A 14,749-nucleotide genomic window follows, 5' to 3' on the forward strand; every position below is an offset into this window, starting at 1 on the left:
TTCTTGGAAGCCACCAGCTTATTAAACCAGCAGAGGAAACCTTGCTTGCTTTTTTTTCCCCCTTGGTGCATGGATAATGACATCCATTTTACATTACCTTGGGAAATTTAAATTACCTTTAAATTACCCTACCTTAGGAAGGTAGGGGAGTATGCCAAGTAAAGAAAAACAAGGTGGGAGAGCAGGAGGCGAAGCATGCAGCACTCAGCAGAGCTGCTTTGCCTTTCCTTGCTGCCCCCTATTCACTAGAACCAGCCTCAGCTTTGGTTTCCCGGGCTGCAAAGGCAGCTTTTTTGAGCTCCCTGGTTTCCCAAGGCAGGTGTAGGGCCAGCAGAGTATTCTGTATACTTCTCACTCATCTGCCAGCATCCTCCTCAGCATGGAGCTCAGGGACACTTTTGAGGATCCCATGACATAATTATGGACAAGGAGTCCATAATTAGGATGGAGTGGGTGGTCATCCCCATCTCTTATAGCACATTCCGTCCTACAGGAGGAACAGAAGTTGTTGGATAATATTTGTGCCATGGGACACTGTAGTGATACAAGTGTCAGAGGTCCTTTGCTTGAGCCTGTGCTGCTTTCTGCCCAGCATGTCCACTGTTACAGCCTGGTCCATGCAGTCAATTTTTCCCTTGAGGTTAAGAGATCCTCTTGCTCTAGGTAGAAGGATGGGACTTCAGCTTGCACATCTCCTGTATAACTATGTCTTCCTGCAGCTCAAACTGACCTAGCGGAATTCAAAATTGTGGCCACTGTGGCCCCACGCAAGATGTGGGATTGCCCTGAGAACTGGTACTGCCCCACATGTGAGGGACTGTCCAGTCTGACCCTGGGTGACTGAAAGCTTGCACCTGCCAAGGAGGTAGTGGTTCACAGCTGAGAAAAATCCTCTGTGTGCTTTTAACTTTTTGTGAAAGCAGATGTTTGAGACAGTTTGTTTCCAGAGCTTTCTGTAGCAGACCACAGATGAATGCATAAGCAGAAGAAAGGTTTCCAAACAATTTATCTGAAATGTTTTCTAAACAGCGTTTCGGGATTTTCAGACTACAGGACCAGACCCTTAGCTAGCATAAAAGGACACAGATCCACAGAGCTGAACAGTGTTCATGTCCTTCACTTAGAAAAGCACAGAAACACAGAAATGTTGGTTGGAAGGGTCCTCTGAAGGCTCAAGTTCATCCAGGCTCCCACTTAGCACAGGACTATTGCACTAGGTCAGGTAAGCCTTGGCGTTTTCTAGCCAAGGCTTGAAAGCCTCCAAAGATGGAGAGTCCCCCTCCCTGGGACATGCTTTCCTTGATGTCTGTTATCATCTCTCCAGCTCCAGCCTGGGCTTGGTGCCCCTTATTTTTGCACCTGCTGCTCACAGGTGTTGGGCTTCATCAGTCGTGTAACTGCCATCAGGGGAAGTGTAATTTGCAATAGGATCCTGTTAGATCACCTCTCCATCTCCCTGTCTCTGGACTAAACCCACCCAGCTCCCACAACCTCTCCTCCTAGCTTCTGCACTCTGCCCTGGCCATCTCAGTATCCCTCCTACTGGGCCTGATCGCACCAAGGGGTCCAAAGCAACACGGTACGTCACCGGTGGGCTCAGGGGAACCACAGCTTCCCTCGCCCTGCCGGCTGTGCGCCTCCTGCAGCCTGCCGGGCACTTTGTCCCATTGGCAAATGGGCCCGAACAAGGTGTGACCCATAATTTGTGGCAACATGAATAGGAGCAGAGGTTTCATTCACTGCACTGGAGATAGTACAGTAAGCAAGCAGTTTCAAAATCCAATTTCATAGACACAGAGATTACATTAATCTCTTTTAATAGCTAAACAATTGAGTTTTCAAGATAGGACAAAGCATGGGATATTCTTGACAAAACTGGTGCTTCAAAGCTGCCTACATCAGATTTAAAATCCTAACTCCTAAGCTCCTAATGATAGAACCGATTGTATCTTTTCAGACAATAGCACTGCAAAACTTGTGCTTAATCTCCTCTTTTTATAACACACTGTAGCTGCCTGGGCTTGCCTGTTGGGAAGAAAATGTAGATTGACTTTGCCTTCGAATACCATATGAGGAAACTCACTCAGCGCTCACCAACTGATCTCAGGGGCCTGTGGAATGATAAAAGCTCAAGTTATCAAAGTATCTGTAAACTGCCTTCTGATTTCTGGCTGGAGCACCTCCCTGAATCTGGACCCTTTGATTTAAGGTGGCTGCTTTCTTTCACCGTGTCTCAACAGGCAGAAAAGGGCATAGCTTTAATTCCTCTTGGCTCAGTTGCATTGGCTCGACATGACTGAAAAGCCCTCTTCACGCTGAACTGAATGTGGATCTACACTGGAAACTTCTGCACAGGTAGTAAGTAGCTTGTAATATACAGGGATGTTTCCATACTGCCAAAAATAGTGGTGTAAAAGTGCTTTTCTTGTTGACACTGTTCTGTTTGCAGAACCAAAATTAGCTCTCCTGGGGAAAGCACTGTTTATTGGGCTAGACTGCATGTTTTCAGAGAATTTGCAGGTTTTGTGGTCTAGGCATGTCCATTTGGGGCTGATTTTTAGTGTTTGCGTTATGATTTAGGGCTCTGACAAATGAGCTTTAGTGATGGTGAGGTGATTGAAGAGGTGTTTATTACTGCTCTGCTGGCAAAGATTACTGTCCCTGCAGTAGAGCTGGCAGAAGCCAACGTATGTCCAGGGCAGAGCTGTTCCAGATTTTTTGCATTTGAGTTGCAATCTCCAAGAAAGCGAGATTAGACTAGGCAGAAGACTGTGAACTAGAGATACTGAGATGTTGTCCATAACGGTTTATGCCCACCAAGAACAGCACTGCTTCCATGCCTCAGGTCCTGTGGCTTCTGCCCCATGTTTCTCTCCTCTCTTTGCACCAGAACTAGCAGTTGTCTAATCCCAACAGGAGACCATTCAGGGACTTCAACCAGCCAAATGATCTCCTTGTTCATGTAGGAGGAGTGTGGGGGACTAGAACATCACCAGCTTCTATCAGCTTAATCATGGTACCTCTCTCTCAGGCAATGGTACGAGTGTCCTTCTAGTGTCTCAGCTCCCCTCTAGCCTTTGGTGCTAGAGTGGCATCAAGCAACAAAAGGTGATAATGCCTTCATCTGCTCATCTGTTTTCCAATCAAACAGTAATCTGAGGCCAGGGACTCCCTCTGCTGCTGCTGTACGGCCACCTAGCAAGGCCTCTGCAGGCAGGGAAGTTACTCCTTACCCTTCAGCTGTAATCTCCATTCTGCTGTAGGAGTAACCTGCTGTAGCTGGTGACACTGCTGTCAGAAATGGAGCTGCCATTAGTAGTTGTGTCCTTCCTCTCCCGACTCAGAGGATAGCCGGAGACTGAGTGCCCTTGCACCCTGGTGCAGCAGCAAGCAGGAGCCGCTGCAGGAGTGAGCCAGGACTGACTCTGTTCATGCAATATTGCCACGCATGAGAGTTTTTCTCTCCCTGGCCCATTAGTAACGCAGAAAAAAATCAGTGGGAAAAGACTGGGCCTTAAATATACAATGAGCCTTCCCCCACCCTTTACCACCTAAACCGATAAGCTACTCCAGGCTATCTTGTTTATGTTTATGAGTGTTTAATACCTCTTAGCATTTGCGTTTGCCTTGAAGCTACAGACAGCTATGTGCTGTAGTGTGCTAAATATTTGTGCCGTAAGTACAAACAGATGTTTGAAGATCTGCTTTGAAGCAAATCTTTACCCTCTAGATTCTCTCCCAAGACTCCTCAGGAATAGTATACATCCCTATATTCAGAGCGAAGCCTTGAAGGACAGGGAAAGAGGAAATAGATAGGAATAGTCAGTAGTGGAACAGGAACCGGTACTCACATCTCTGTTGTATAAATCCTTTACAGCAGCACTTTGGCCATTGGTTTTCATAAACAAATTTGCAGGGCCTCATTCCTATAAAGCAGTCTCTGCTGCAGGCAGGTCTTTTGGGCTTGCTAGCCTAAGGGCAGACCCACTAGCCCGATTCTTGTCACTTTTTGGAGGTATCGCCTGCAACCTAAATAATATCCCTAATATGAAAAACCTCAGAGTGAGCAGAGATGGTAAAACCTGAGTGGTGTGCGTGGATGGCTCTTGCTCACTGGTATTGCTCCTGCCAGCTGCTCACAGGGGTGGAAAGGCTTCACAAGGCAGACACAAGTGGCATTAAATCATTTGACTCTCAAGAGTCAAAAACTCCATTCAGAGTCAGAAACTGCAAGACACCCCATGATACTGCATGCCACATGCAAAGTAATGGGGAAGGTTGAACAGCCTCCGCCTCAGGCAGCCCCCAGTTTATGTCAAGACGCAACAGAGAACCCGAGAGGGGAAAGGTAAGGTGGTAGTGGTGAAACCAGCCAGGATCGTGCGGTGATTGCTGTGTGGGAGGTTGCAGCCGGGACTCTCAAATGACTTAAACCACTGTGGTATGGCTTTGGTTTTGTTTCTTCTTTTCTCACGTTTTGGGGCAGAGCAGGGTGTGTCTGGAAGTTCAGGCGCTAGCTCGGGACTCAGATGATCTACGTCCAGGTTTCTGCTTTGCCAGTGGCTCCCTTGGGTAAGCAGCTCCCATCCCCTCCGCCTTTTGCCCTTCATTCTCCGAGGAAGAACAGCACTTCCATACCCCTGAGGCGTATGAGTTTAATACTTCAAAGTCTTGAGGTATGGTATGAAAGAGAGCTGTAGCAGGCCATGAAGAGATTCACTCTGCACTACCTTTTGACTGTACGCCTTGGACAGCAAAGGGGATACGCAAAGCAGCGTTTGACCTGAGCTACACAGGGAACTGATGTTCTGCTGTAAATCTCTCTAATTCACCCTGCAGAACGCTTTCCCTTCACTCTGCTTCGTTTCACCTCTCTCACTTAAAACATGAAGACTAGTCATTTTTTTTTTTTTTATCATTCATTTTCTTTTCCTAATAACCACTCTTTTCTCTGGCCTAATTCTACTTCATCTGAAACTGTTCTTCCTCCCTTTCTCTTCCTCCTCATCTGTGAGCTCAGGCAGGAGCCACCCATCACTGGGATACCTGCTGGGACTGTGCGGTAGGTAAATCCCAGGATTTACAGACCCTTTGCAGCAAGGAGTGGCTGGCTGGGACTGGCCGCTGGCTATATTCCAAGAGCTGGGAGCACTTCCCAGCTCCTGCATCCCGCTTGGTGCCCAGGTGAGGCTGAGGTGCGTGGTGATTCCTTCCATCTGTGCCATGCTCGCCGTGTGCAGGAGGGGCTGGTGCGAGGATCTGGGAAGCAGCTTGGCTCTTCCACAGGCCAGGCCTCCAAGAAGTGCTGTGGTGTGAAACAGGAGCTTGCTGTAGAGATAGCTGGGGAGAGAAAGGTGGGAAGAAAAAAAAGAGTACGGGATCACTTTGGATTCAGGCCTTTAAAGGTGCTTTCCTTGCCCTCTCCTTACCTTTTTTCTTTTCCCTACTTGCAAGAAAGGTCTAGTAGCTAAGACATTAGCCTGGGATTCAGGACACTTACCCGGTTTAGTTTGCTCTCTTTGGCATAGATCCCTGAAACTATCCTCGGGGCAGGAGTCAGCAAAGGCAGGAGTGGGAGCACAGGACCAGAGCAGAAGAAGAGCCTATCCACATCTACGGCAAGAAGCTGTTGGACTGGCTCAGCTGTAACATGGATCTGCATCTGCCAGTGGTGGGGCCAGCTGTGTTGCCATCCTGTGCTCCTGTGCCCTTTTGTTAAGAGAGAACAATTTTTTTCTTCCTGTGTAGGGATGAAGCTTGGAAAACGAAGGACCCTAGAAAGGACTGTGGCCATGATCACAAAAGTGTCTCGGAGCCTGGCAGCTACTCACCGTACCCCTCTTTACCTAACACACTCCAGAGCGGTCTGAGTGGAGAAAAGATGCCATTCTGGTGGGGACCTGACAGCTGTGCCTTCCTGTGAGGATTACGCTGCTTGCATCAGTGCTGTAGGCAGCAAATCTTGTCAGAGGTGGTGGACCAACCCTGCAAGCCATTTACAGCAGGTTTCCTTGAGGCAGCAATGAAATCTGTGATGTTTTTGCTTGACATCTGCAACGCCAGTGGAAAGAAAACAGTGTGACTCCTGCCTTGCATTTGCAGGTGAAGCCTTATCAAGGACAGAAAAGAAGAAAGAGGCACCTCTATTTTTTTTTTTAATCTTCTGCAAATACAAACAGTGTTTTTCTGGTGTAAATGGAGAGGCATAGGGCTCTGTGGGAGTTATCTGCTTCTAGGAATTTATGTCACGTGGCTGTGAGTGGCTCAGCAAGATAGGATGGGAAAAAAGAAATCGGTCCAAACCTCCAAATAACTGAAAGAGCTAAAAAGCCCACAGAAGAAGTCCTCACATACAATCTCCTGTTCCTCCAAGAGAAAGGAAACATTTCCAAGGGAGCTGATACCTGCTCTTTGTGTTGAGTGTGAGGTGGGTTTTTTTTTAAAGAAAAGCCCTTTTCCTGTTCAGTGCCAGTTTTTCTGAGGCCAACTTGAGTCTTTTGAGAAATGCTCTGAGAATTTGGAGGCTGGGAAGGCAGCTCCCTGGCCCTGTCACCTCCACAGCTGCTGATGAAATGCAGAAGAGCTCCAGCAGCCAAACAAGCCGGCATCCTGAGAGGTTGGCTCTCTGGTTTTGCCCTCACCAGCTGCTCTCAGGGCAGGTTTTCCTGCTCAGTCTCACCTTTCAAGGAGGGACTGCATCCAGTTCCTTTTAAAAAAAGGCCATTTTTCAAATTTTCCTGATTTGAAAGAAAATACTGTGTTTGGCGGCAGTGAAAACAGAGGTCTAAGTGAACTCTGGCATCTACTGCGCGGGTGTGATGAGGCTGGGCCATGAATCCAGCAGGTTTTGCTCATTTCTATGCTGTGCGGAGGCAAGCTGCACGTGCGGTATTTTGCCTTTACCCTAGAGCTTCCTCCCAGAACCCTGCCAGGAATTTGATCCTGCTTTGATAAACCATCACACAGACACAACATGGAACTGTAGTCCTAATGACCTGTGTTAATTAAAAATCAAATGACACTTTCTCAGGAGAAAGTTCTTTAGTTCCAGTGTTTTTCTAAGATAATTATACCAAGCCAGCCTATTACCCTCCCCTGTAGTTTCATTTATTGCTCACTTTGTCTAAGCTCCTGCATGCCATCACACTGCATTTTTTTGTCATGTTCCACCCCGTCATTTCAAAATCGGTTGCCTATTTGTTTAAAAGTGCAGCAGAAGCTTTAAAGTCTTGAGGAGAGAGAGGCCGTATGTTTACTGTGAAGATGTACAGTCTGCTGGTTCAATTTCACTGCCTTGTAGCACCAAATTGAGAAACTCTCTGACTCTTTGTCTCCCCTGCCTTCTAAAACAGCGAGATAAACAGGAAAAAGGGGAGACACCTTCTGTTTGATATTGTTTGACTCTCAAGTCAGTTCAGGCTCTAATATTAATAGCTTCCTGTTTTGTTGTAAGTCTTCTGACAAGTGAAGAGCCTTCTTCTCAGCCTGAACTCAGGCAACGATATGCCTAGTGTGTTCCCAGGCTCTGGGCTTCAAATCCCAGTTTTGTGCTTACCTTCAGGCCACATTTTTAGAATTGGAAGTCAAATCACGGAAAATCAGGTGCCTAACCCCACAGTTAGCTGGCAAAATAAAAATGACCTCGCTGTTGCAACGGTTAAACACCTGCAGACCCTGCAAGTATCTTGGGACTTGAGAGGGCAGAATCTAAACAAATCAGACTAATCTTATGTAAGAACTCAAATAAGGATCCTAATTTGAAACCTTGGACTGCTGTTCATTGCTAAGGACATGCTCAGAAGCGGGTAACAGAAAAGAGGATCTGCAAAAATGTGGAGAAAGGTGCATTTGTGTAATATCACTTGTGCAAGATGCTTGTGAAATGTGGTGCGTGGTGCATTGCATCATTTTTCACATACGCTTAAATTAGTAAGACTCTTTCTTTTCTAGCTATCTAAATAACTTTCCCTGTGAGCTGAACTACTTCCTCTGGATAACCCGTTGTTTTGCTGCCTGCTGGAGAGGTGGAGCCCCCCCAAATGCCTAATGTCTGTGTAGGCAGCCTGTGGCTGCTGCTCTGCGTAACCGGGAACCATCTCCCCATCACGGTGTGTGACAGGACAGCTTGGACTTAGCAGTTCTATGAGATTTAAAAATCAGACCAGCTAATCAAGATTTAGAACGGCACTGGATTGAAAAGACCAGCAAGCGGTCCAGCTGCGAGATAATTCATCAGTTGCAGTAAATATTGCTGGAAGAGCTTGTCAAAAGGAAATGTGAAGCAGCTGAAAAGAAATGTCCTTAAAGTGAATGTCAGAGGCTTTTGCAACTGTCATCCAGTGGTCTGGGAGAATCCAGGCTTTGCAGAGAAAACAAGGGTGAAAGAAATAAAAATTTGAATGGAGAGGATAAAGTACCAGTTCCCACTGAGCTATTCTAAAGGAAGCAATCTTACCACTACAGGGACCTAATTAGAGACTGAATCTCACAACTGTCTAATGTCTCCTCCAGGACACTGAGAAACACAAACTAGCTAAAGCAGTCCATTCAGACCAGCAACAGCAGGAGGCTCTCTGCTTCAGGGGCACAATTAAATGCCAGGTCTACATAGGTATGGTCATTTCCAGTGTTTCTGAATCCTATGGTCTGTTCAGCGCTCACTTAGGACCAGGGGAGCAACTTCATTTTCTTGCCTGGCCAGCACAGCATCATCCTGGTCCTACAGAAGCCAACAGTGGGCTCCCGCTGCTGTGTACCCGAGCCTCCTGGAGGAAAGGCACCAGGGCGCGTTTTCCCAGGCAAATATAAGAGTTAATTGTCAGCATTAACAAAAGAGAATTTCACATTTCTATGACTGATTTGATGAATCACTGCTTTTGTTTGTCTCTGAAACGTGCAGATCAGGTGTGGGTCCTCAGGCCTTCCTGGAGACACGGGGGCTGCCAGTCAGTGTTTGCGTGCATTGGTTCCCTTAAGTCTTGGTACAGGGCTCAGCTCTCCCACCTTGCTCCAGCTGTTGCCCATCTGAGATGCTGTCACCCTTCTCTCCCTCTTTTTGGAAACGTGGAAACAGTGGCCATAGTCTGAGGCTACCCTTTGGCAGCAGTACCCATCCCTGCTCTAGCTGCTCCCTCCTGCCTCTGAGCTGCAGTGCATCACCTTGTCATCGGTGTGCCAAGCGGGGAACTCCCTGAGTTAGGTTTCGCCTTTCTGTGGTGTTTTTTAATAAGCAGCAAGAACTTTTTTGCTGGATTTTATTTAAGATCGGTCAGTTCTGGGCCCTGATCCTCAGCACTCCTCTCCTGGTGCCAGGAAGGGCTGCACCAGCAGGAGACATCCTCTGGAGTGAGTGAGCAGCAGGGTCAACAGGAAGGAATGATTTTAGCTGGTATTGCCCTTAAAGGCACTTCTTATATAATCCTGTCTGCCCAGAGTGATTCTCTGCAGGTGAGGCTTCAGGGGAGCACAGGAATCTCTTCCAGTGACTACTACTACTGCTTCTACTACTACTAGCAGTTTGTTTTTCTGTAGCAGGATTTTCCAGGCAGAGGGAGGGCTGTGTCTTCTGAGACCACCCGGGGAGCTCAGTGCCTCTGGGAGGAGCAGGGATGACTGCTTGGGATGGGTGGATGTATCGGGGGGCAGTGGTTTACAGGTCTCCTCTGGAGCTGGGAGGAGGTAAGCGACCTGCCCAAAGAGAGCTCAGCACTGCAAACCTCTGACAAGGACATTTTCATAACTGAGATAAACAAACAGATGCCTTTTTTGCTCTAGGAAGATAATTTCTTCTGTGCAACTAGCCTGAGACCGTTTCATTGGCTTAGTCTGTATTTTTACCATGTGCAACAAGCCTTAACCACTTCATTTGAGACTGTTAACTCATTTGGGGCCAATATGAAACATTTCTGGCATTTCTTTTCCATTTTTCTGGGCCTTACATGTTGCTAATGTCTTCACTTTTGTATTTATGTTTTCTTCTCTAACATTTCAGTTCTCTTCTCTTGAAGGATTTTAAATCCTTAATTGCCTGATGCTGCAGATGGAGAGTATTAGTTACCTTCCATCACCACTCTGGCCACGGTGACTTCCTTTGCTTGACAAGCTGATTACTTTGTCAAGGTGAACGTTAAGTCTGCCTGGAGTACCTCTGTGCATCTTGTGCCAGATTCCAATTGCAAGCTAATTTCTTACTGGACATGCTGTTTCTCCAGACACAGAATACTAGCAGTAAAACTGGGATTTAGAGGGGCTTTTTTCCCCACTTCCCTAGGGAGGTTAATGTTGCTCCAATTTATACCAGCAGGATTTATATGGCTATATCTCTCAATGTGATAAACTAATGCACGGCAAAGCAAACCCAAGTGATGAAATTCCATTGATAAAAAAAAAAATAAATTCACATCCTAGCAACCGCTCAGCAAAGTCCGCAAGTGGCGATTAGGAGTTAATAATAACTGCACCAAGCCTGCCAAAGCTGCTGGAAATGTGACAAACGGGCACCTCTGTGGAGCCAAAGAACTGCTGCAGTGCCTGCTCCCTGCTGTTCTGCATTAGCATGTCCAGAAGGGCAGCGTCCTGGGTGGGCATGGGGCTGACAGGCTCCCCAAAGTGCCAGCTCCAGGCAGTAGGGATGAGGAAGGAGCCTTTGCAAAAGCATTGCAAAAATGGCTTAACGCTCTGTGGGCTCTGTAAGGTGGGAAAGAAACCTCCTCTCCGTTGCATAGCAGGATATCACTGGGGTTGGTGTCTCAGCTCTTGCCATCAATGTATGAATCCACAGCTCCCCTTCACACATGTATGTCTCTGCTTGCCAAAGTGGCTATACACAGCACTGCACCTTGCCTTCTTCTGCCACGTACATGCCACCCAGGCCTCCATGAACCTTCAAATGGTCACATGCTGCATGACCCCTAAAAGAGGGTAGACATGGCGTTAACAACGCTTTCAGATTGTCCAGTGGATATAATTGAGTCAAAAGAGCAAAGTAAATTAAATGCCTTTCATAGCAGTTCCTGAGGGAGAACCGGTCTCCTTGTCTGTCAGCTGTAAGCCAGGTCAAGACTGGACCTTCCGCAGAGAAATTGCTGACATTGGCCCCAAAATGTCATTGTTAAGGGAAGAAAAGCATCCAGATGTCTCTTAATTTTTCCTAGCTGATATAAGGAAGTGGTGTTTAGACCACTATAGGTACCACAGATTTGAGAAACAACACTAAACAACATAAAGAACAAAAAACAAGGGGTGCTTTCTGATGACATAAGGAAACTAAGTCCTACGCTGCTGAATGCTTCAGGAGAGTAAGTCCCAATAGCTACAGTAGCCAAATGACACCTGGGACTAGAGTGTGAATAACACTTCCATGATATTACCTAGCGAACGTCTCAACTTCGTGAGTTTGTTGCAAAAGATAAAAGGTTGGCCAGCATTATTATTTGGTGGTACAGGAACATTCATTTCTCTAACCACGAGTGGTGGTATCTGACCACCTTGAATATCTGAGCAGGCAGGTCAAAGGAAAGCACTGTGAAGACTTGGTTTTCCAAGGCACCTATTTCTAGTAAGTGTGATCTTCATTTTCTTTTAGGAATTCATTTTTCCTGGCGTACTGTGGCAAAAATAATAAACAAAACCATGTTTTTTTATAATAAATAATAAAATAAACAGAAGCATGTACACTCGTAAGATGAACCTCAGGACCATGCTGTCTACAGCCAAACCAGCTCTGGGTACAGTGTGAGCACTGAGGGCAGATTTTGGGCCACCGTTCTCCCTGGCAGATGTGGTCCTGGGGTTGCTCTGCTCACAGAATCCCAGTGAGTCCTTAGTGAAGAGCAGAGACAGGACTTTTCTTGTGTCATGTTATCATACATGACAAGGCAAGAATGTGTTGAGGTGCATATAGGTTGACCGCAGGTCAGCTTCACGCAAGAATGGAAGAGCAACATGCGTCCAGCTCTTTTTTTTTTCCTTTTTCCTCTGGTGTTTGTGGGAAGGAGGAAAAGCATGTTTTAATGTCTGAGTTTATGATATTTCTGCTCCCCCTGGGTGGAAAGGTAAGGGACCTCTTCTCTCTCTCTGCCTATGAGGGAAGCACTGAAGCACTGGCTGTTGGTGTGAGTGATGGATGAGAAGCTCTCTCGGGGCAGACCCTGTTCTCCCCAGGGACCTGCACCCCAGCCACTTCTCACCCTGGTCTGGCGTGCTGGGACACCCTGGCTGTCCCCTCCGGGGTCCCCCTCTCTCCTGTAGCTCTGAGCCATGCCGCTTTCTGTCATTGGAAAGGCAGAGGTTGGGGAGCAGGCTCCCAGTGGGTCCAGAGGAGCAGAGGGCCTCCACTGGGGGTGTCTGTTGCAGGAGCTGAAGGAAGCATCTCTGCCGCAGAGGCTGCGGGCAGGAGCAGCCATGCGCTTCCCTCTGCAGCTGGCAGCACTCCGCTTTTCCCCATCATTTATTACCTGATGACCATGTTCGTGTGTTTCCCTCCAGGCCGGGAGCCAGGAGGGCTGGTGCTTGGGTCACCTTCTCCTGGTGTGCAGCCAAGGATGGCAGCAGTGTCCCCCCACCGAGGGCAGTGCCCCCCGCCACGGGCACACAGCATCCATCCCTGCCGCTCGCCCAGCCCTCCCCTCGAGACCTACTTTTGCTGGGAGAGGCAAGGTAACCTCGCCACTGAAAATAGCTGGGATGGCAGCCAGCGCAGATTAATGGCATCATTAACATCCCCAGTTTATTTATAGGCTTAAAAATGCCTCAGACCTGCACACTGAGCAGAGTTGCTTTGTGTAACGTGGGGACTCCCAGGTCTCCTGCTTCTGCCTTTCCTCTTCCTGCTATTGCATCCTGATAGCAGGGACTACAAAACCTCTGGAGCAGGGACTATAAAACCTCTGGAGCACAGACTGTAAAACCTCTGGAGCAGGGACTGTCTCATTGTAAACCTACTTTGTAAACCTTGCTAACTAGGGGTTTACACACAGGTATTTATTTTTTTTCCCCATGAATGCTGTATTTGTCTGGTCTCCTTCCTCCACCCAACTCTTTCTATGGTCACTGTGTCCTGTGGTCCCTCTTTGGGAAAATTGTCTTTTTGATGAATTCCTAAGGCAGGGGCTGAGCAGTTGTCAAAGGAATTAGTGATTTTCTGCCTTGAGTTGTGAACTGTGAGGTCTGTGGGAGGACTGCGAATCGCATAGCTGTGGAGAGCACCTAGGACATGTGGGACCCTAGTGAGACACGCAGATGTAATTAATGAACATCAAGGTCTTCCTAGGTGAGCCAGCAGACCCAGCCCAGCTCCCAGGTCCTCCAGGAACTTCACAGGACTGGCAAGAAAAGAGTTGTCCCCAGAAGAGGAGTTTTCAGCACATGACCTGCGGCCGCACTGCCTGGCCTGTTTCCCAGGGCTCGGTGAAAGGTAGGTGAGAAAGGAAGCCTGTTGTCGGCAGGCACAAATCCAAGGGATTGCCTGTGTGACTGGGAGATGGCTCCATGAGTGGGAGAAAAAGGTAAAAATGCCAGTAGGGACCCTTCCCACCCAGAAACAGGGATAACCAGCGTGGTACGTCGTGATGTTTCAGAGGGTAACCACCTTTCACTTTGCCGTTGGTTCTTTGTTGTAGCAATCTGAGATAAATCCTGTGTCTGTCTCTCCTTGTCCCTCTGCTCTGTCTTCTATGGGCTGAAATAAACAACCAGCAGAGAACTGCTCAAAACAGTGTTGTCTTTTTTTCTCTGGGCAGCAAGACTGCTTCAGGGCAGAGTAAAGGTGCCAAAAATGCTAGAAGGAGGGTTTCTTTGCCATGTCTACTACAGGTGAAACCACAACTCTGGGGCCCCCTCACCCCCGCAACATCTGGTGGGTTCATGGTATCTCAGTGCCCTGCGTTCCCCTTCCCCTTTTTCCCATTCAGGTTCTGGGCTCCAGGTCCCCTCCGTCCCCTCCTGGCCAGGACCCAGGTCTTCGCGGTGATGGGGAGGACGGTACCTGCTCAGTACCTCAGTTTCCATGTCTGTAAAATAGGACCATGACATTTAACCGGCTTTATGTAGTCCTTTGAAGGACAAAAGCATAAGTGCAATTATTCAGGTATCGAAAGATCATAACTGGGAGAGTATTTCCCTGTCTGATACACGTGAGGTCCTGTATAATTTAAAAGGCTTCAAGGAAAAGGCAGGTCACATGCAGCATCTGAGATAAAGGGGAAAAGAAGTAATCTTTTAACTGTACTCATCCTAGGAGAGAAAAGACTCTTATACAATTGTTTCTTATCTAAATTCCTGAACACCTAACCAGAAAAGTCAGCACAACTTTCTCACTAGACTGATGTGAGACTAGAGGAGTGAGTCTTGTGACAAAAGGGGCCACCTAAATCTCAAACTGATCACCTGCTTTGAAAAGTGAATATAAAAGGTAGAATTTTTTTTTTTTAACAAAACAGCTAAACTGCATTTCATCTACGGGACACCTATCTCCTGGACCTCAATGCTGCACAGCTTCTGTGGCATTACTCACTCCAATACAGAAAGTAAAAGCAGGGATTTTTTTCCCTGTTTCACTAGGCTACACCCAGTTGTAACCATATTTAACCTTCCTTTTTCTAGCTACCAACACTGGGTGGCACTAAGTAACTCCTTCTGGCATTTTACAAAATTGACTTCTATAAACTTGAATACCACTGACTTGGTTCCACTTCATCCTGACAGCAAATGGGTTTGTTAGAGAAACTTCTAACCATATAGTTATTGCACC

General features: G+C 47.3%; 1 long non-coding RNA gene across 1 annotated transcript in view; it reads left to right on the plus strand.

Moving 5' to 3' along the window:
- The window catches only part of LOC130144095 (uncharacterized), a 59,208-nt gene extending 45,494 nt beyond the window's left edge, over nucleotides 1–13,714 (plus strand). Inside the window, exon 3 of the long non-coding RNA XR_008820005.1 lies at nucleotides 2,241–13,714. This is a non-coding gene — a long non-coding RNA (uncharacterized LOC130144095). The remainder of the gene's footprint in view (nucleotides 1–2,240) is intronic.
- The last annotated feature ends 1,035 nt before the right edge of the window (nucleotides 13,715–14,749 follow it).

The sequence above is a fragment of the Falco biarmicus genome, chromosome 2 (genome assembly GCF_023638135.1).
Source record: "Falco biarmicus isolate bFalBia1 chromosome 2, bFalBia1.pri, whole genome shotgun sequence".
Taxonomy (NCBI): Eukaryota; Metazoa; Chordata; class Aves; order Falconiformes; family Falconidae; genus Falco; species Falco biarmicus.